Below are 21,293 nucleotides of genomic sequence, written 5' to 3'. Positions count from 1 at the left end.
CAGTACATAATTTTAAAGACCATATTCTTGCTCTAAAAAACAGCCTTTGTGTATTTGAAGGTCAGAATTCAGATGAACTTGCTGGAATTCATATTCACCAGGAAGAAACAAAGTCAGTCCTGAGAAGCCCATTAAAAAAATATAATGTGCTTTTTCCTTAGGAATTACTCTGAAATTGGGTGTCATGTGTCTGACTTAATGCTCTAATGGTATAACTTGAACACTAAGAAAGGATTTACAGGAAATATCTGTTCCTTATCTGATGGTAGAAGGAAACCAAAGTCTCACAGTCTGACACTCCAAGGTGGCTTGTGTCAACCTAAACCTCCAAAATTAGCTATTTATCATTGGATTAAAACAGAGCTCGGATCAGCCACTTTGTTCAAGCTCAAAGACTATCAGATCCCAAAGGAACCGACAAAAAAAAACCTCCACAAAGCCAGGCAGGAAAATACAGAGGCACAGAAATTGAGGTGACCTGCCCACTATTTCATAGTGGGAAACACAAGGCTGGCTCCTCAGGCCAGACCTACAGCCACCACCGCTTTCCAAGTTACAGGCTGGAAATTGTGACAAACTGACCTTGGTGGCAGTCATTAACGGAACAAAACACCTCAAAGAACAATTTATGTATAAGAAATGATTCAGGAGATTGCCAGCTATCAAGAAATCATTCAAAAAAACCTTTTTGGGAAGCCTCTCCTAATGGAAGATGCAGAAGCTCACCACCAGAGTCTTGCTTTTTGCAAAGAGCGGTACGGAGGTTTTGTCAAACCTGGAGCTTTGCAGATGTGATTTTATCTTAAAAGCAGGTCCTTGAAAACAACCAGGAGCACGCCAAGGAGGCATACGTGCACTTTGGGGATCTTGAGAAGATATCACAGTATAATTTGCCTCCTGCTATATATATGAGAGCCAAGCTACATGCAGGGGGTGCAGCACCTGACAACCCCCTGTGATGGGGGCAAACGCCTGGCAGGGGCTGCACATCTCCCAGCCTCCATGGCTCACTCCAGCCCTGCTAGGGTTCCCATGTGCCATTGCTGAGTGATCTGAAAGATTTACACCCCAGTTCCTATGCTTGTTTGGATTACACTCAATCAAATATCATTATGATTTTATTATAATATATTCTTGTATTATTATATTCAATGAATAAAGCCAGCAACATCAACAAGCTATATACTCTTAATTTACAAAATCTACCAGTAGTAATTAGAAAATAATTATGTTAAAAGACCAAGGGAGATCCAAGGAAAATCGCAAGACAGCAGCACCGTTGCATAAAAACTTCAGCAGTACACTTAGGGTAGTAGTAGAGTGGCAAAGGAGGAAAGTTAAGGTTCAAAAAGCTAGTTTTAATTTTAAAATTTAAAAAAAAAAAAAAAAAGATGTACTGGAAGTAGCTTCTGAGAAGAACTGCGCTGTCTAAAAGTGCAGAGCCTGGAGCTGAAGCAGGCAGCCACGCAGAGCAGCCTGCCGGGTGCAGCTGGGAGCAATGCCCGCAGGCAGGAGGGAGCTGCAGGCGCAGGCTGGGTGACAAGATGCCAGGAGAGAGGCAGGCAAGAAAATAATAGATGTTTTCAAGCATGTGTACCTTCTCTGATGGAATATTTCTAATGCAAATATCTGGAAGGCTGAGGACAGAAGCTGGAGGTTTTTAGCAAGTGGGTAACTAGGATGAGATTATTTATGCATGAATGCAATATTACAGTGCCAAAAAAGCTAACAGTGAATTAATTCCCCTGCCTACTGATTTAAAGGACCAGGTCACAGCCCTGTCAGATGCTTTCGCATGTCAGCGAGTGGCCTGTAGGAGCCTAGCACTGCTGCTCGTTGGGTTTTGTGTCACACCACCACCGTAACAGACAGCTCGCAGACAGGTAAAGACCAAGTCTCTGCCCTGATTTCCTCTCGGACCCGCTGACCCGCTCTGAAGGATGCAGGTGCCCCACGGACCAGGCATCCACAGCCTAAGCTTAACACTTGCAGGGCAGCTGCAGCCACTGAAATGGTCTGATCCTTCCTCAGCTGTATTGAGGAACTCCTATGGTCTGGCACTCAAAGCTTATCTCTACATTCATCAGTGCTAGACTCCAGAATGCCTCGTTATATACCCCACAACCACTAAATAATATGTCATGCACCATATGCACGGTACTTGCATAAGGGGGGTGGAAGCAAACACCATAATGCATCAGTGTTTAGTAGCTTCTGTATCACTTTAAAAGGGACCCTAGCTGCCACCCCAGAAAGTTTTTTAAAAAATAATCTTAATTGGGCTTCTTCACCTTTATTTGAAGAGTATGAGGCACTCAATCTTGAATACAGAAATAACATGTCTTTGCCCAAAACAATATGCAGCATGAGGGAAATTCAAAGTGACGCTATTTCAAGGAGGCAAAGAAACTGATTTAGCCACTCTGACAGGCATCTATAAGCAAAATAAAATGGGAACCTAATTTCAGCCTGCCATGCCGAAATAATATGCAACGTGTTTTGATGTCATAACATGAGTGTTTCATACATGAAAAGTATCTCGGTTGGTAGCGAGATGCTTCCAGACACCTGCGAGAGGAGGTCCTGGGAGACAGGAGGCTTAATTGCTATTTCTCAGCGAGCAACCCAGCAGTACAGTAACTTTTAGATCCTTATTGACTTCTTAACTGTTTTGCCAGATGTCAATACACAAAAGTTTAGAAGTAAAAACCATGACTGAACTTTTCCTTCTAATTAATGCCTGTATTGATCAGCTAGGCTTCCTCTTGCTTCGTGTCACAAAAAACCACTGGATTTCAGAAGGGTCCCTGCCAAAGAGGTATTTATACATATGGCTTGCTAATAAAAAGTGAAGACTGAAATCTCCAGCATGCTAACAGCATCGCTTTTTAAAAGTGCATTGATAATGAGCAGCCCAATGAACTAGGGCAAAGTTGGGCATTTACAGTCTCAAGAGCATCTTGTTTTGATTTTCATTGAGTTTCAAGGTTCAGCAGTTTAATAGCCAGCATGGCCACATTCTCATTTCCTTCATTTCAAATTTAGGAAAAAAACCACCACAAGGCTACATCTCAAAGAAGAAATCAATCCCAAATTCCACCTGGCAGTTAACCAACGTGTGTAGAAAACATTGTCCAGCTTCTGCTGAAGTTCTGCTGAGTTTTGTTACAAAACATTTGCACAGCCCTTGAAGTTGCTCAGTATCTTCTAGCCTAAAACTATAAGCAATGAAAAAAATGCACATAAATTACACTGAATATTTAATAATGGTAATGACTTAAATATTAGAAGCGCTTTGATGCATATTTCTGGGGAAACTGTGTTTGTCCTTGACCTTTGCTTACTCATTATTTTGTCTACACATAATTAACACATTCATAATACCATATAAATGCCACTTATTGATACTGTCCCACAGGCAACTAGTTATCTAGGAAGAACATGGACACATTAACATTTACTAACTCATTTAGCTTCTCTTCCGCATGGAACTGAGGAAAGCCATTTGTCAAATCGCACCAAAATGTATATTAAACAGGCAGTATTTAACAAGGTAGCATTTTAAATGTTGGCAGACAACAGCCAGAGCCAGTTAAAGGGGCAGCCCCTCACAAGGCTGCCGCTGAGCACACAGGCAGTGGCATCCTCTGAGATTGTACGTACAGCTTGTCAATACAGACAATTTACTTACTTTTTTACATTTTCCCTTAATTTAGCAACAAAGAGTTACCATGTATACTGGATAAAAGCTTCAAATGCATCCTCAGTGACCCATGCCCACTCCAGAAGGTAACATCGCCCCCAAGGCACCAACTCCAGGAGGTCTGAGGTCCTTCAGAAGTTCAGGTATTTAACCATGTTACACACCATTGTTGCAGTCAGAGTCCAACTCAACCGGCCCCACACGGGGCACCAATTGTTGCAGCACAAACTAGCAGACTGCAGAGGCTTTACCACTGGTCAGATTCTAACATCTGTGCTGTATCACCTTCCTCCAGAGGTCAGACCACACTGCTCCCCCTCCATCTGACCCCCTGTCCCACAACACTCAGGGCTATTTAACCACTTAGCAGGAACAAGCTACACCTGCACATTGTCCATGTTAACCAACCCACTGCCGCTGCGGCACAGCCACAGCTGCATCTTATCAATGCCAACAAACCCACTGCCTTCACTCCTCTCCACACCATCTCCTTACCTACAGATTTCACTGCTCTGCAAGATGCCCAGTGTGTCCTGCAGCAAGGCCAAAACCAAGAGCCTGGCAAAGGGGTTTCAGGAAAATTTATAACATTTTTTTTTCTCCAGAACACATTCTCTATTATTCACCAACACAACTAAATATTAAGGGCCACTTATAATTATTTTGAGCGTTTTGTTCACTCCACTTGACTTTTATCCGGGAATTATTTCGAAAGACTTTCGTAACAAATATCTGGTAACACACATGTCAGCACTTTGGCAGGGCTGGCAATTTTTTAGTGAGCTCGAGTTAAATTTAAAATGGAAATTGGACTAATTAATTACTTGAGATGGAACAAGAGGAGGATTTCAGCATGCGACTAAATGAAACAATGGGAAAAGCAACGATTGGCGTGATTCCAGCAAGCAGAAGCACGGGCAGCGCTTCCCAGGGAGCGAGTGCAGGCAGCAGCCTCCCACGAAGCATGCAGGAATGACCCTGAGAAAGGCACAGAGGAGTAACAGGCTCTCAGGATGACACTGTGACATCTTCCCTCCTTAAGGGAATGAAAATAATAACACGTCAAACTGAGAACCGATGGATACTGGCAGGCCCATCACCAGTGCTTTAGGTATGATGAAGTCCTGGGGAGCAGGACTGCAGTACCAAGGCTAAGGGCTCTCTGGCCGTGGTTGTGCGCAAGTGTCCACCTGTCACACTCATGGGACATGTGCAGGGCCGGACTGCTTCGGAAGGAAAAGATACGGAAAGTAATGCTGGAAATCCATCCGCATCCTGGATGCACTTGTTAAGTGCATAAGCAAGTATGGCTCTGAGTAATCTGTGTTAAAAGTTTCCTGCTTCCGAACCAGAATCTTCCCATTCAAAAAAAAAAAAAAATAGAGGAAATGTGCTTGGTAAACAGGCAAGGAATGTACTACACGAGGCTTCAACAGGGGAAAAAAAACACATAAAGCAAGAAACAGCTACCAAGTTTTCATTCTGTCTTTCTACAGTAGAAGGAGGAACAGAAATGAAATATAACCTAAGTAAGGTGATGTAAGGAATCAATACACAAAGTTATCAAATAAGCAAAGCTGTCTGCTAGAAGAGCCCTTTCTGACAGATCCCACTGGAGGATATCCTGAGCATTTCAGCATTAAAAAATAAAAAAAATCATAATCAGCCCTGGACAAATCACCCATTTTTCTCTGCTAATGTTGATTTAAAATATGTAAATGTATTCACAAGCTAGAAGGTGTGGATAATGACTGTTAAATGTGCAGAACAGTGACCATTAAAACAATAGAAGCAAATGCACAAAAGAAAACAGTTTTCAAATTTGATTTTTCTACGTTCACCATGGAAACCTCTCTCTAAGCATTGTTGTCAAGTTCAGCTGAAGAGACACAACAGGCAAAGTTTTACCCTCCTTTTTATTTGCGAAGTGGAGGGCAGAATTTTCTCTTATGTTTTTTGTCAAAACAGTTTGAAATAGGAGTGTTTGTCTATCCATGGAAATAAACCCGCAAACCCCTCATAAATCAAAGATCACCCATTACAAATTCTCAGGTTCCGTTTATGGGGGAGAAAATGGCAAAAAAGGTTAATTTGAGGATGAAATACAGGAAAAATGGATGAAGTCTGTTATCTGCCCAGCCGTCTCTGCACAACATTCCTCTCTTCTGGCAGGACCTGCACAGAAAATGCATCTGGAAGTATCCAGGGTCTCTGACAAGGTACTGACAGCTGATGGATGGATCAAATCCAGTATCTGGAATACAAAATGATAAGATTCAGTAATTAAGGGGATGAGTGACAGTGGCTAAGGAAATGAACGGACATCACAGCAGAAGGCTGCATCTCCTTTTTCTTCATGAAGGGGATAATGAATGGGTTGACCACAGCAGGAATTTATTTTTAACTACAAATATTGGTCTTAAAAACACTTTACAGTGTTTTTATGTTTGTGTTAGCAGTGTTGCTACCATGTTGAAGGCATTTAAGACTTTATGAAACTCAACTGTGACCAATGATTGCAGGTGTCTGTGCCCACACGCTGTCACATTTGAGAGCTGGAAATGCTCTCTAGTCCAGCCCACTCGTACTACCGACACACCATCACTTTACTCCCTTCCCAAAGTCATCAAAGTCACCTCCAAGACAGTTTTACAATTTCTAAGCATGTTCAGATTCAGAAAATTATAAGAAAGAGTTTACACATGAATAGGACCTAAAGAGTAAAAGGATTATAAAAAAAAAAAGGGGGGGGGTGCATTATGGATCAAAGCATATTTTCTGCTGTGAACCACTTTGTCCAATGTAGCTTTTAGAATTTTTAATAATTTGGTATGTTGTATCATTAGTAGAAATAAACAGTCTTAGAAATCAATTCTCAGGAGAGCCTTAGTTCACTGACATTTTCCACTGAAGGAAATTGCTCAAAGGGTAGTTTCCAAAAAGCAACGCTTCTCTGGACACATCCTTTTTTCTATTGCAGCTCCCTCCCCCTGAAGCCGAGCGTAACTCTGCTGTTTCTGTCACACTGCTATTTTCAGCTAATATATTTAGCCATTTGCAGATGTGGAATATGAGGAGCCATCCCAAACAGACACACATTTCCTGCTTGTTTTTCAACAAACTAATTCTCCTTTCTCCCATATCCTGCCTGTACAAACAATATCCTTCCTGCAGACCAGTCTGCATGACCACAGTACCATTTAGCAACCAAAGCATGGATGCTCATTATCTGCTTCTCCTGCTATTTACTTTTTTACCCTCCATTCACCTTTTCTTCTAATCTTACACCATATTTGGGTCAGCAACTTTCAGTTCTTCTAGTTTTGCCTTGCCTCACACACACTGGCAAGTGTTACGGGAAACACATCTATTCTAGTTGTATTATTAATTTATCAACATTTACAGAAATTACACAGACATATACCCTGCAAAATCAAAATACCCCTGGGACAGTTGGCCAACTTCAGTTCACAAATACTAATGACAACTTTCCTCCCCTCCCCTTTTCAGATTATATGTTTAAGAGGATTCTTTTTTTTTTTTTTTCCTGCAAAAGAATCCAAAAGGCCTGAACAGAAAACAAAGCAAAAAAAAAAAAAAAAGTGTTTGTTTAGAGAGGGGGAAAGAAGGATCAAGCTGAAGAAATTATTTTTTCTGGTCCCAAGGTAACCCTGTGGGAAATCAGCGCAATTCAAAGAGGCTGTTTTTTCCCCACCTAAACATCTAAGTCAGCTCATGCTCATCTGAAACTCAGTTTACTTCAGAAAGGCTGACGAAATAAAGCAGCCCATCAATTATTTAAAGTGTTTGGCCCTGATCCCGTAAGGGCTTGGGTACATGCTTAATTTCATCACAGTCTTAAAGCCGGAGTCATCCGCAGCCAGAGGTTTGGTCAGTGAAGTGGCTGGAAAAGAAAATGCATGAACTGGCATTTTTGGTGAAAAGAGCCATTCTGGTCGTGGATGAAGGATCCTCTGAGCAGAGTCTGGATGAATCCAGACCCAGATTCTCAGGGCACTGTCCCTGCAACCCCAGTAACCCCCTCAAGCTCAACCACTTCCATCAGCAACCATCTCACGGAGGGGTCAGAGCTGGACAGCAGGGTCCAGATGTGGACTACTGAGTGCCGGGGGAGGGGTGACAGTCCCCCCCCAGCCTTGTGGCCACGGGCCAGACCTGAGGGCGGCTGAGCCTCAGCACCAGCTCACATTCAGCCTGCACCACCCAGGGTCCCCAGGTCCTCTTCAGCAGAGGTGCTGAAATACAGATGTAGAAATTCAGAAAGCACAGGTATATAGTTAATATATATAAAAAATATATTACATTATATAAAAATAGAAGTGTAGCTATTGCACATAATCTTTGTCCTTACAAGAAGTAGATTGCAGTGGAGAAATGCATTCTTCTGTTCCATGGAATTTAATTAGTTACTAAATTTAGATACCGTCAGTATAGTTACAGAGGATTCACTGCAGCTGGATTTAAATATTGCATGATATTTTATATTTTACACAATACTAATGGATGACATTATGTTAGTATAGATATTGTCAAGTATTTCTATGTGAATGCTTAGGTCTACTCATAATGTTTCAGACAGCTAAATTGTGTTTGATTACATTTTCAAAAATATACTTTCAGTCCCAAGTATTGATAGTTTTAAAGCAAGTATTCAGAGAGATCCTGAATCCCATGCAGGTGGGAAGGACTGATCCAAAGCCAAAACACAGGTGGAAAAATAATTACATCTGGTTTAAGCATAGAACGGAATTATGATGCAATCCATGGGGAATAAGAAGTCGGTGTTAAAATTTCTCCTCTGGCATAAACTTAGTATTTTTAATAGCTCAGTACCCTAAAATCCAAAGAATTTGGATAGAGATTACTAGAAACTGAAGTTCCTAAATATCTCTGTATCTCTGACCATCTTGGGATGTGCATCTCAGTTCCTCATCCCCAATAAAACAGCACACAACCAGCTCAGAAGAATTCCACAAGGATAATCAAAGACCTAAAATGTTAAGTCCTTTCAGGTACTACAGTAATATGGGTCAAGTAAGTTCTCAAGTTTAATTGAAACTGCTTCTACTTCCAACTGCAGAACTTCACAAGGTACTTTCTCTGGGACGCTGGGCTTCGCTATAGTCTGGCCTAAATTTTTGGAGACTTAGTCAAAAGTCAAAGTCACTGAGACAAACAGTATCTGCCATTTCAGACTGGTGCAATTTGTGAAGGATGTTATAAATCCTTGAAAAGCATTCCTCCACCTTCTTTTGTTCTTTTTTTTTTTTTTAAATTGAGAAGATTCACGCAGCCCAACCTGCTCTGCATGGTCATGCCATGGCAGCAATGGGGCTGACATCCCAGCTCCGCCAGAGACAGACACCACATGATCCAGAACCAAACTGCCATTTGAAAATGTGACCCTGAAGTTTATTTTTGACAGATGGGATTTCCCAGGTATAGCACTGTGCTGTCTCTGTAATATCTGAACTCAATTTAAGTTTGATCTATAAAATTATTTTCATTTCAACCCCTTTGGACACTTGCAACAACAATATTTCCCCTCTCCCTTACACGAATCTAATTTGGTCTTGTACTGCAACTCTGCTTAGAAAGCTGTTTAGTGGCAATGTTTCAGAAATATGAATCAAATTTTCTTGAGTGAAATAGAATTAGCTATCCAGGAAAGGATAATCCACTTTTCTAGGGGCAGCAATTCCGTATTTTAGGTAATGGTTCTAAAATACAATAATAAACATAATAAAATGGTTCTGAGATGCAGTGCGGGCTGATAGCAAGCAGGCTAGCCGAGGTAGCCTTGCTGTCTCTGGATACACTGGGAATGACCGGAAGCATTGGCTTGTCCACAAAACTGTACACTTACACCACACATGTCAGAACCTCCTGATGTGTTAAAACAAAGGAAAAAAGCAGCAGTGTAGCAGCTGAGGGTTTGGCCCTGGGGCTGGTTTCAGTGTGGGGACCACTCCAGTGCCAGGTTAAATCCTTTTAAAACAGGATTTGAAGGATCTTCCTCCTGGACCAGAACAGAAACACCTGTGCTAGATGTCTTCTTTGGGCAGGAGGAGCACTCCCATCCCTCAGCAGCCAGGAGGAAGGTCCCTGCAGATGGAGGAACTGGTCCAGCTAACCACTGTCAGTCCCTCCTCTTCGGAAGCAAGAAAGCCTCTTTTGGCAGCAGACCCACCAGAAACAGGGTTTTTTTGGCAAGTCTTACTTAGATTGTGCTGGCAAAAGAGAAGCATCCGTATTTCAGTCTTCTGTGGGCCACTGTTCTCACTGCTAGTTGCCTGAGACATTGCACGAGCCTCCACGCGGATGGAGCCACTGAGGCAGTAAAGACAGTAGACTCTGAGTAGAGGAGAAAGGAAGAATTGAAAGGGAAGATTTTTTTTTTTCCTGGCCTTTTGAAGTTTTCTTGACATGCCACATGCTCTTCGTACTTCTTCCACCTCCTCTGTAACTCCCACACCTTTCTTCTCCCAAAGCAAAGAGGTGACAGAGCCTGCAGCCATCCATCCTGGCTTCTTTAAGCACCTTCCATCTCCTTCACTCCTGCTCAGCCCAGACTGGCTGCGCAGGCACGTGTATACAGACAAGCAAACCTAAAGTAATTAAATAAACAGTAGCACAAACACTGCACTTCTGTCCATTTATGCTAGCTGCTGCCGAATGGGCTCCTCCATACAACGTCTGCAGCGGAGCTGTGATCTATCACTTAATCTACTGTAAGGACTTTATTCATACCACCCGAGGCTGGGCAATGGTGTGCTATTCAGCTCCGCTGCAAACTCCCACTTACACAGGATTGAACAAACCAGAAGGTATTACTGAGCTATTATTGGCATCTTTTGCCACATGCTGTCAAGTTTCTAACTTCAGTGGTCCAGAAGATTGAAGCAGAAAGCAGATGAGACAGTACAATCATGCGGTAGACCCGGACTTTATACTGACACACTGGAAAAACACTGACTGACCTTGAAACTTGCTCTTCCAAGGAAAAAAAATCAAGATTGAAAGCAGATGAGAAGATCCTCAAACCCTACCCCCCTCACCAACAACCAAAGCCACCCCACCCTGAAGGAAACAGGAGCAGCGACCAAACCCGCTCAATCCACGTTGGCAGCACAGCTCCGTGCAATGACGCGATCCCTGCATACCCAGATCATGTTGGGACACAACCGCTTCTGTGCCTTACATCAGTTTCAAACACGCATCTAGAGTGCTCTCTGCTTTTTAAAAGACCATATTACTCATCATGTTTTGTTTTCTGGAGAAGGGCATCTCCAGCTCAGCCATAAACCTGCGGTGAGAGCAGGTGACCTTGTTTCTGGTGGTTTTTCCCCCCAAAGAGCAAATGTGGGCATACTGAACTGCTCAGTATGCTGCAAAGGTGCTCTGGACAGCTGACTGATCCACCAGACAACGCAGAGCCTTCCTGAACTTTGGAAGTGCAAGTTCAGAACTGAAAAAACTGCCTGACGTGGCCAACACCACGCAGTGGCAGCATTCAGCAGCCACCCAGTTCTGCACGTTTTCTGAAGCCCTCTCGGTGCAACTCAGCTGCAGATTCAAGCCGCTTCACTACGTCGTCATCCATCCCCCCATCTATTTGTTTTCTCAGTCGTTGCTGCATGTTTATCTTCTAAGCCCTTGAGGGTGATTGAGCCAATTACCAAATGTACAGGCAGCTCTTCACGATGAAGTGCTCAACAACTCCAGCGATGAAGTGCTCAACAACCCCAGTCCACATCCAAGCCTCAGGAGCTGCTGATCACTTCGAACAGGCTGACCTCACCCTGCCTAAAAAACACACCACCAAGTAAACTGTCACTTCAGAGCATCGTCTCTCCTCATCCCGTATTTCTTAGCTATGCCGCGTCTTTCAGCACACCCAGTAATTTGGCAACTAAGAGGACAGGAACCTTTTCCAGAACTGGTTTCGTCTGCCAGTAAGGGCGGCAGAACTGGAAAAAAGGGTAAGAGCAAAATCAGGGCCAGGAAGATGCGGGGCTGCAGCCCTCCTATGGCAAACAGTCTAAACCATGAGTACTGCTGAGGATCCTGGAGAGGTTTCTGGTCTGGAAGAGCCTGCATGGGATTGTCTATGGCCAAAGCGCTCTGTCAACCCAGACCTGCCTGGGAGAACCAGTCGCTTGAAGGCGATCACATATGCCTCTGCAACGCACACACCTTTCCAGTGGCAAAACTATCAGCCACGGTATGCAGCCTGTGAGTGTTACTGGACGTCCTGTGCTCATAGCTTTAAGTTTTCTGTTGCAGTATGACATCATAAAATCTAGAGTACGTGAAACCTTCCCAGTCAAATCCTTTCCCTTCTGTGGATGCTCCCTGAAAAAAAATTTCTGCGAAAACAATTGCATCATGCTCCCATAACAGCTAACAAGCTGGTGGTTTTTTTCCCCTTTCAAGTCATTTATAGGTAAGTACCTTCTACAGTGAAAAACACCAGTCCCAGGCAGCTGGCAAGAAGTCTGTGCTTTTCACCTCCGCTCCAGGGATGAAGGACATGCAAACTCCTAACCCACACACTTGTTGCACAAAGCCCTCGGCCGGCAAGACCACACCGTTCCCTGCTTCCATTTAGCTGAGCAAGTGAAGCCGGGAACCCATTAATTTGCTGCATGAGTTATGGTTCCCCGCAGCACCTTTTGTTCGCTGTCAAGGTTCTGCAACAATGACGAATGCAGCTACATTCAGCCCAAAACTCTAGAATTTGATATACTAAATCATTCTAGATATTAAATGTCTCAGCGATAAGCCTAGCAAATGAATTCCTCTGGAGCCTACACATTTTGCTGTACACGAGGCAGAAGGGACTCCCGATATAGTCCTCTATTGTTTCATGGAAAATTATGCAGTTTGGTAGCATTGTCACTCCCAGGAAAGAAAGCAGGATCCCAGAAAAATCCACACAATGTCCAGTGGCTACTAAAAGAAGCTGCAAATCTGCCTCAATAACAGAGGCAGCAGAAGGCACCTAGTAAATAAACAGTAAAGACCGGAGCAAAATAAACAAACAGGGAAACACAGTCAGAATGCTTAAGCAGCAAGACACAAGCAGGTTTTCAGTCTTACTCTTACCAACCTCACTATTAATCTTTTTGGTTTAAAATTATCTCCTCCCTTTAGCGACAGCACACTGAAGTCAAGAAAACTGAATAAATTTCATCTCAACTAATTCATAAAGAACATGTAACTTTTCAAAGGAATCCTAAATCAAAACAGATAAAGGCAAGAAGAGGGTGGAACAACTGTTACTTCATTTTTAATTTCTCAAAATCACCATCAGATCTATCACAGTGGTTAACACCAGAGAGATTTTGCAAGCTTCATAAACAATAGAGGTATTACCCATTATCACACAAGTACAAATTAATTTGACCTTTCCAGATTTCTCATACTAGGTTTCCTTTTTTCCACTCGACTAGAGAAAATATTGAGTCAATCCCTGTTCTGCGCTATTCATTTACAGCTGTATTTGACTAGTGGTTGGTTTTTTTCACATCTGCAATTAGAAGAGACCCATCAAACACTGAATTCACCCAAGTCATTCCTTGACTCAAACCAGCGCGTTACTGGTGCTCCCCAGGAGACACCCAGCCTGACGCTTTGCATTGCTCTGCATCTGCTTTTCCCATCTCTGCCTCCCTGGTAAAACAATGTGTGATATATTCATTTAATATTAATTGTAGGAAGTGTTGGCAAACAATATGAAAATACTGCTGAGATCAGAGACGGAAGGATGGTCAGCGCCTTCCATCTGCCCTGCCAGTCCTTTCTGCCCACTGACCTTATCCCTGCCCAGGAGACACCTGCTTGATGCCCACCAAAAATGGAGCTGCCAAAGCAGCCGGCAGACCTCTTCTGCCACACAGATTTTTGGACTGGACTAACGCTGAGCTATCCTTACCAGGACATCCCTGAAAGCCTTCCTGCAAGCTGTCGAGCAGAAGAACTGCACACCGACAACCAGCCCTCGTGCCATGCACCGCGCAGGACAGCTGCTCCGCACACACCACACGCTTGCTGCTCGTCACCACTGATTTCTGCAAAGTTTAAAACCACTCTTCATGAATAATCGGCGCTTTCTATTGGCAAGTCTAACTGTGCTGGATCCCACAGAGGAACCCTCTTGAGCATCCTGTGTTGAAACCAAAGGAGCTTGGGGAGGAGCAGAGAGGGTGATGCTGAGCAAGCCCCCCCATCAGCCACAGTGTGAGAGGACCTGCTGCGGCAGGCTGTGAGTGAAGATGGATAGTGGTGAGTATACAAGTGGTGGGAAAAAATGAGGGGTACGCTGAGAAGCAGAACGGCCTTGTTGGTCAGCAGAGAATCATGAAACAAAGATGTCAAGGAGAAAAATGATGCATGTTTTTTTATTGATTCCTCAGAATTAGTAATCCTAAGAAAATTATACTGTTGAAATTGTGTTATAGGCATAACATTCACTATCTGCCTAAAACCTGCAAAGTGCACCAGTTCTTCCCCAGGCCTGCAGAGAAGGGTGCGCTCCCAAAGCTCCCAGGCTGCGTGGCCGTTCTGGCACCAGGATCTGGCATCCGGGCAGGGGGGTGCAGCAGGTGGGATGCGCTGCGGAATGCAGCAGGAGGAATGGGCAGCGGGATGCACGGTCAGGAGCTGGGTGCTGCGGGCTGAGTGCTGCCACCCTGTGGGATCCGTGCCACTCGTGTCTCCGAGTGCCACGCTGCTGTGTGCTCTGCCCTGCTCCTGACAGCCCACCCGTACTGGGGAAACTGGGGGGCTCTGAAACCCAAACAAGCTGTTTCCAGAGAAGCGTAACATGCTGAAATACATTTGAACATGAATTCACAAGTTGGAAATGTTTATAAATATGATTTGGAACAAAAAAGTTACTGAATTCTGGCCAGAATAAGAAGAAATACTATAATTCAAAATAATTTGCATCTCAAAGTTAACGATCTGATGTATTTACACAATTCGTATTTACTCACACGTATCAGGGCCTGGATTGAAATCCTGTTTAGTACATTGCTAAGAGCTGATTCTGTTTGAAATTACTCTTCTGCTGTACTTCATATTTCATTCATTTCTACTTCCAGCTATACATGCACAACAGAAGGCATTATACATCTCCCTAATTGAACAATACGGATCAATTAAATATGAGAAGTCATTCCTGGACTAAACCCTCATAGGCAAATGTTCTGCTCTTATGATAAGTAACTCTTTTTAAAAAGCTAAAGTTGAGTGCTCTTTGGAAGCTTCCCCCGTCCCTCCAAAAAAAAAAAAAAAAAGACTGGGAGACAAAGACCAAGAAGATTCATCCATTCATTCATGACAAGAGGACAGGATAGTTTTTGCCTTCATTTCACAAGAGCAGGGAGCAGTGATAAAAAAAAAAATATTTTTTTTTTTTATTAAATGTATTTGGTGCTCTGTGCAGGAGGTGAAGAACCCTCCTCTGTTCAGTGCTCAGCATGCCTTTCAAACACCTCTCATGGGTCACACCATTAATACCAAGCACAGTGTTATCACATAGTACCCCGGAAAAAGAAAATCACATGAAATGAATTTATGCACCATTGGTAGCCCACCAGATCCAGGTTCCTTACACATATGCTATATAAAATGTGGGGGTCCCACAAAAGGTCCAACGGGAGAAGATCCAGCACGTCAGCCTAGCAAAGAGCTCACACCTGGTGGTGTCAGAAACCATGGCTGCCATGGATGGGCCAAGACCTGCTGAAGGCAGCCCGGCACCACGGCAGGTAGCCAGGATGTTTACTTTGCCCTTCACTCACCTACTTTTCAGTGAGTTTTTACAATGTTCTTTGCTAATACACAATCTGTCCCATAAAAGTAACAACATCAACCCCGTGCAAACCTCCAGCTAAGTTAACAGCAGAGTCCAGCTCAGATATGAGCCAAATACTTCCAGTCCAAGGAAGGGAAACCTGGCTGCCAGCCACCTGGACAGCTTCTGGGCTTCCTCCAGCCCCTAAGGCCAGCCCTTAGCTCACAGGCAGTGAGTGGCATTTAACTCACGAAGAAATTAAACTACTCCCAAGGAAGCCTGTGGGCGGTGCAGGGACACTGATGGAGGAGTCTTTTGGACTGTGCTACTTGTGAACAAGGACCACAAAAGGAAGATGAACCACCGCTGAAAACTAGAGAGGGACTTTTTACAAGGGCATGTAGTGACAGGACAAGAGGTAATGGGGCAGATTTAGGTTAGATATTAGGAAGAAATTCTTCACCGTGAGGGTGGTGAGACCCTGGCCCAAGCTGCCCAGAGCAGCTGTGGGTGCCCCATCCCTGGCAGTGCTCAAGGCCAGGCTGGATGGGGCTGGGAGCCACTTGGTCCGGTGGAAGGTGTCCCTGCCCACGGCAGGGGTTGGAACTGGGTGGACTTCAAGGTCCCTTCCAACCCAAACCATTCTACGACTCCATGAGCATGGCAGGGAGTGCTGTCACATTGCCCTCCTGGGTTAAAAGAAATCTGGAGAAAGCCAAGCCTAACAGTTGCTATTTCAGCCACATCTTACTCTGCAAACAAAATGGGGAAAGCCCACGTGAGATGGTTAATAATGATCGTGTCCACCGTGAGATGGTTAATAATGATCGTGTCCACCAAGTCTCACTGAAGCCTGGCTCAGAGCCTCTGGAAAAACAGAAGAGAAAAGGTGGTGAAGTGCCATTGTGGGACTTGACTTGCATCTTAGGAGAGCTTGGTATGGGATGTATCAAAACTTTAATTTATTAATAAAGATGTTTGGCCATATTGGAGGCATCTCCAGCAAATCTTCAAGTAACAAAGTATCAACTGGGAGCTCATGGAAGAATTAGTAGAAGAAACAAGTGTGGTAGAACCTCAATTTTGAAACCTTGAGCTGTTTAAACAATGTTTAGAAAAATACTGTAAAGGTAATTTTAAAAAATTGATGGTTGTAGATTATTTTCTTGAGTCCACAAGACATTTTTTTGAAGTGGAATAATGCAGTAAGTGTAACACTTACCTTGCTGAAGTCCACATGCTGATACATCTGTGCTGCAATTACGTACCTGAGCAAAATTCCCCGTTTATATTGCAAAGTCAAAACTTGCTCCTTATGCTCTAGCTTCCTAAATTTGAATCATGCATATGAGAAAAGTCACTAGATTAATTATTTCGAAAATACTTTCACCCTGTTGGTCCTGAGGGTTTGACTTTCAGTGATTTAACCTAACAATTAAAAGAACCCAAACCAACAAAGCTTTCTTTTTCTTGGTGTCCTGTTGAAACAGATTTTTATCCTGCAGATTAAGATACAAAGTGACTGCTTGTCTCTAGGGAAAAGCAAAGAATGAAGTTATTTCCCAAGTATAACACATACAGTACTGCAAACTTAGTGCAGAAAATACTGTTGTTTTGGTTCCTAATGAAATGTGAACCTCATTTATGCTAAGATTACAAGCAGATTTTACACTAGAGTTTTAGTTTTAATATCACCATTTTTGGTGGATGATGGTAGGGGACAGGGAAGAGTTGTGTGTTCACATGAAAGAGTAAATCAGTCGGATGTCATTATATATTTGCTTTGCTAATAATAAAAAGAATGAATCACTACTGTCATGATATTCATATTTGTATTTGAGTAACCACTGTAGCAGATAACAGTAAAGATGTGTGCAAGTTTAAATCTTGGCAGCATGCCTAGATTAGAGCTTCAGAGCTGACATTTGTGGATTTTGTGTGATTCATGTTACTTTTCTGTGTTTGTGATTACCTTCCTGTCAGGGGCTGCACATCACTCATGCACCAAGCAGCAGCCTTCCAGGTTCTGCATGTGAAGGAAAATTCCCAACTGTTGCACCAAACCCTCTTCAGATGGAGCCCCGTCCCCTGGATGGTAATGGGGCTGAACAACAGGTCACCCACAACATCAAAAGGAGCGTGTAAACAGCTTTTACAGGGACATTATCGGGTCGTTTTAGGCCGCAGATGGGAAGAAACCCCAGACTAGCTATAATCTAACATGGCTAAAAATAGACCTGTGATGATTTACGAACTTTCAAACGCAGCAGAGTATTTTTAAGCAAGAGCATCTTCTCCGGCACTGCCTGCAGCCCGAGCTGTCTGTGTGGCGCCAGGGCTGTGCCCACCCGTGCCCCTGGTGCAGAGCAGCCGGGGGAGCTGGCACCTCCATCACGCTTCGCCAAATAAAATTCCCAAAGACGGTGAGAGAAAATTAAAAAGGCAATGATCTAGCTACCTTGTGTTAATATCCTTCCCTCAGCTCTGCCTTGCCTTTACCTCTGATTTTCTAATTTTTTTTTTTAAAAAAATCAAGTTAACTGCACAGAACTGCCAGACAAAGCCAACTCCCTAAACCCACCGAAATAAGTCCCGTGGCACAAGAACATCTCCAAAATTCTTCCGAAGTTTTGCACCTCTGGTAGAAATTATAAAGGACCTTACACCTGTTTTCTTCGCACAGAGGAGCATATTTTAAATCAAAGAAATGTTAATCACAATAAAAATAAAGATCTGCATATCAACAAGAAACTTTCACACATGACGAGGTGCAAGTTTGGGAACCAAGGTGAGCTCTTTCCCCAGCTGCTTGCTGCCTTCCAGTGCTGCTGGTCTTCCCTCTAGAATAAACGCTCCTCAGCTGACCGTTTACATTCAGCACTTGGGAAACAAGCGATGGAGGGGTTACACTGGAAATACGACGAGGGCCACCCCAGGGAAGGACAGCTGTGGTCTCAGAGACCACCCATCCAAGAAGGCTTGTGCCACATCACAGTCAAATGTGTCCTCCTGGCTTGGAGAAGAGGAGATGATGACGCTTGCCCCCTCCCATGACCCAGACCACACCAAGGGCATGCTTGCCCCTCATCGGACATCCATGGTGACCTCAGGCAAGGGGCTGAGCAGCTCCGGACATCACTGCGTGCACGTACAGTTAGGGTTTGAAGGCAGTACCATTTCATCATGTTTACTGCTTACATGCTAAGGGAGAAGCGAGGCTTCTTGCAAAGGTAAGCTTTTCTTCTGCTGTCATTCACATTCAAAACATCTATTTTGTCATCATGTAGAACAGCACCAGCTTAAAATTCTGGGAACACTAGATGGGCTAGAGAGCTCGACTCCGCTGCAGAAGATAAGGATGGGAAAATTTCCAAGTCACAGAATCACAGAAGGTTTGGGCTGGAAGGGACTTTACAGATCATCTAGTTCCAGCCCCCCTGCCATGGGCAGGGACACTTTCCAAAGTTGCCAGAATTTTTTCCAGGATCATTCAACTCCACCTACCTGCAGGCACACCCTGCTTTGCTCCAGTCCCCCCCTCGCCCTCCCCACCCAAGTGCCTGCCCCCGGGCTGCCAGTACAGGGGCACACAGGGCAGGAGACCCTCCCAGTAGGTGCTACCTACAAATACACACAAAGATTTTGCTGTGGCTTCTTGCGAAGGGTACGTGTGTTTGATGGGGTCTGATGAAACCTCCTGAAATCAAGCAAAACGTTGTCAGAGGTATTCAGCTCTGCCCAGAGTTCAGCACGGGAGGGAGAGGTTGCTGCACGCCAGAGGAAGCCATTGTCTAAAGCAGGCTGCTTTGGGAAAATTAGCAGTGTGCACACCTCTAAATGAGGCTGTACAGCAAGTAAAAGAGGGATTAGCCATGTAAAGTAAGTCCTTTTGGTATTAGATTAAAGAGGGGAGGTGACTTTGAAGGATTATTCAAGAGCCATTTAAGCAGTTTGCAGGGACTTACAGACAGGGTAAAAATGCAAGCTCCTCAGGTCCAGAAAAGAAGGAAAAACAGTGTCCTGGCCAGGAAAGCAGCAGAAAAGGCTGCTGGAGGGTCCACCAGGCTGCCCCCAGCGCAGAGCCCCCTCACCCTGCCTCCCGCGGCAGCAGCGCGGGGAGCCCCGGCGTGCGGGAGCCGGGGCTGGGGGCTCCGTGTGCAGCTGGGACGGAGCAGCCGGGAGCTAGAGAAACGGGGGAAGGGGCTGCGACAGCTCCGCCGCCACCGGGACGTGCACGGGCCGTGGCATCCCGGCTCCCCGGCTGAGCAGGAGCGCGGCAGCCGCTGTCAGGATGTCGGGAGCCGTGCGACCATTGCAACGGGAGCGTGACACCAGCCCCTGCGCCCATCCACATGATGGATCGGCCAGGATGCAGGTCCCGAACTGAACCATGTAAAGGGGAGGATGTGCAAGCACAGGCACAAAACCTGACTTCTCTACCGCCACACGTTCCCCTCCTTCCCTGCACCTCAGGGTGCCTTATCACCATGCTGGCTCCTAATCCTTTGCCCACTTTAATCCAGCAAGGGAAAATGAATACGTTGCTGCAAGACATCAGACTCTTTTATTGAACCCTCCTTGCAAATAATAATAATTTAAAAAAAACCAACAAAAACCCAACACGCTTTTGCTTAGTCTAAAAGGCAATGGATAATTAGTATGTAAGATACGAACTATTTCCACTTGTTATGCAAGCAGCATCGTTTAATTTGTAGTTTAGAGAGCAAGTCATTCCTGTCTGGGATAAATAAAACAACATGCTGCATTATGTTTCTCGCAACACGGAAGCAACATCAGCCTGGGGAAAGCTAAAGAAGCTAAAACTCGAGCACGGCACCCTGGCTGGATCGAGCAAAAAGTTACGCATGCATTCCTGGCGGCCGGGGGGGGGGGGGGGGGGGGGGGGGGGGGGGGGGGGGCAGTCCCCGCCCGCAGCCACGCACAGCGCCCCAGCCCGCGCTCCCCGCTGCCACTGCCCGCGGACCCGCAGCCAGCCCCCTCCGCGGAGCCACCGCGGCCGCGCTGCGCTGCGCACCCCGCTCCGCGGGCACGGCGGGGAGCGCGGGCGGCAGCACCCACCGCGCCCCGGGCTCCGCAGCGCCCTGCCGCCCGCACCCCGCGCCCCGCACCGCGCTCCCGGCCAGCCGCTGCGCGCCGCCCCGCGCAGCCCAGCCGCGCTCTCCTTCCCCAGCGCCGCAACCGGTTTCCTTATTTATTCCCCTTTTAATTTTTTGTTTGGTTGGTTTTGCCTTTTCAAATCTGCCTCCCTCCTCCTTCCGCAAAGCCGCGCCGCGCTTACCTGGGCGGGGCGGGGGGCATGCTTGGCTCCGCGGGCGCGGGCGCTGTCTGCCCGCCGTGCGCGGCAGCCCCGAGGTGCGCAGCTCCCGCAGCAGCCCGCGGCCGCAGCATTGAGCGTCAGCGGCCGGGGAGCCGGGCAGCGCCGCGCAAACCCCACCCCCCAAACCTGCGCCGTGCGCGGGGGGCGGGCGGAGGAGCCGCGGAGCCGCGGCCGCCCTCAACCCTCCTCCTGCCCCGCGGCCCGGGCGCGGCCCCTGCGCGCAGCGGCGCACCCCCCCCCAAGCCCGGGGTACAGCGCTCGGCGGCTCAGCCCCCACGCGGGGGGCAATTCTGCCGCCTGTTTTGTGGCCTTATAGCCCCGGCGCGGCGCTTCCCGCCGGGCGCAGGGCACATCCGCACCCGCGGGCTCTGCGCACCCGGGGCGGCCCCTCCGCGGTGGGGGCGCCCGGTTACTTCCCGCTCCCTGCC

General features: G+C 45.8%; 1 protein-coding gene across 2 annotated transcripts in view; it reads right to left on the bottom strand.

The window, feature by feature from the left end:
- The window catches only part of LOC102055836 (contactin-4), a 339,085-nt gene extending 318,077 nt beyond the window's left edge, over positions 1-21,008 (bottom strand). For both annotated transcript variants that reach the window (XM_055709999.1, XM_055710003.1), the window contains exon 1: positions 20,827-21,008. The gene's annotated coding sequence lies outside the window, so the exon portion shown is untranslated. The remainder of the gene's footprint in view (positions 1-20,826) is intronic.
- Positions 21,009-21,293: the final 285 nt, after the last annotated feature.

This window comes from Falco cherrug, chromosome 4 (assembly GCF_023634085.1).
Source record: "Falco cherrug isolate bFalChe1 chromosome 4, bFalChe1.pri, whole genome shotgun sequence".
In the NCBI taxonomy this organism is placed as follows: Eukaryota; Metazoa; Chordata; class Aves; order Falconiformes; family Falconidae; genus Falco; species Falco cherrug.
This window is presented reverse-complemented; position numbering and strand designations above follow the sequence as displayed.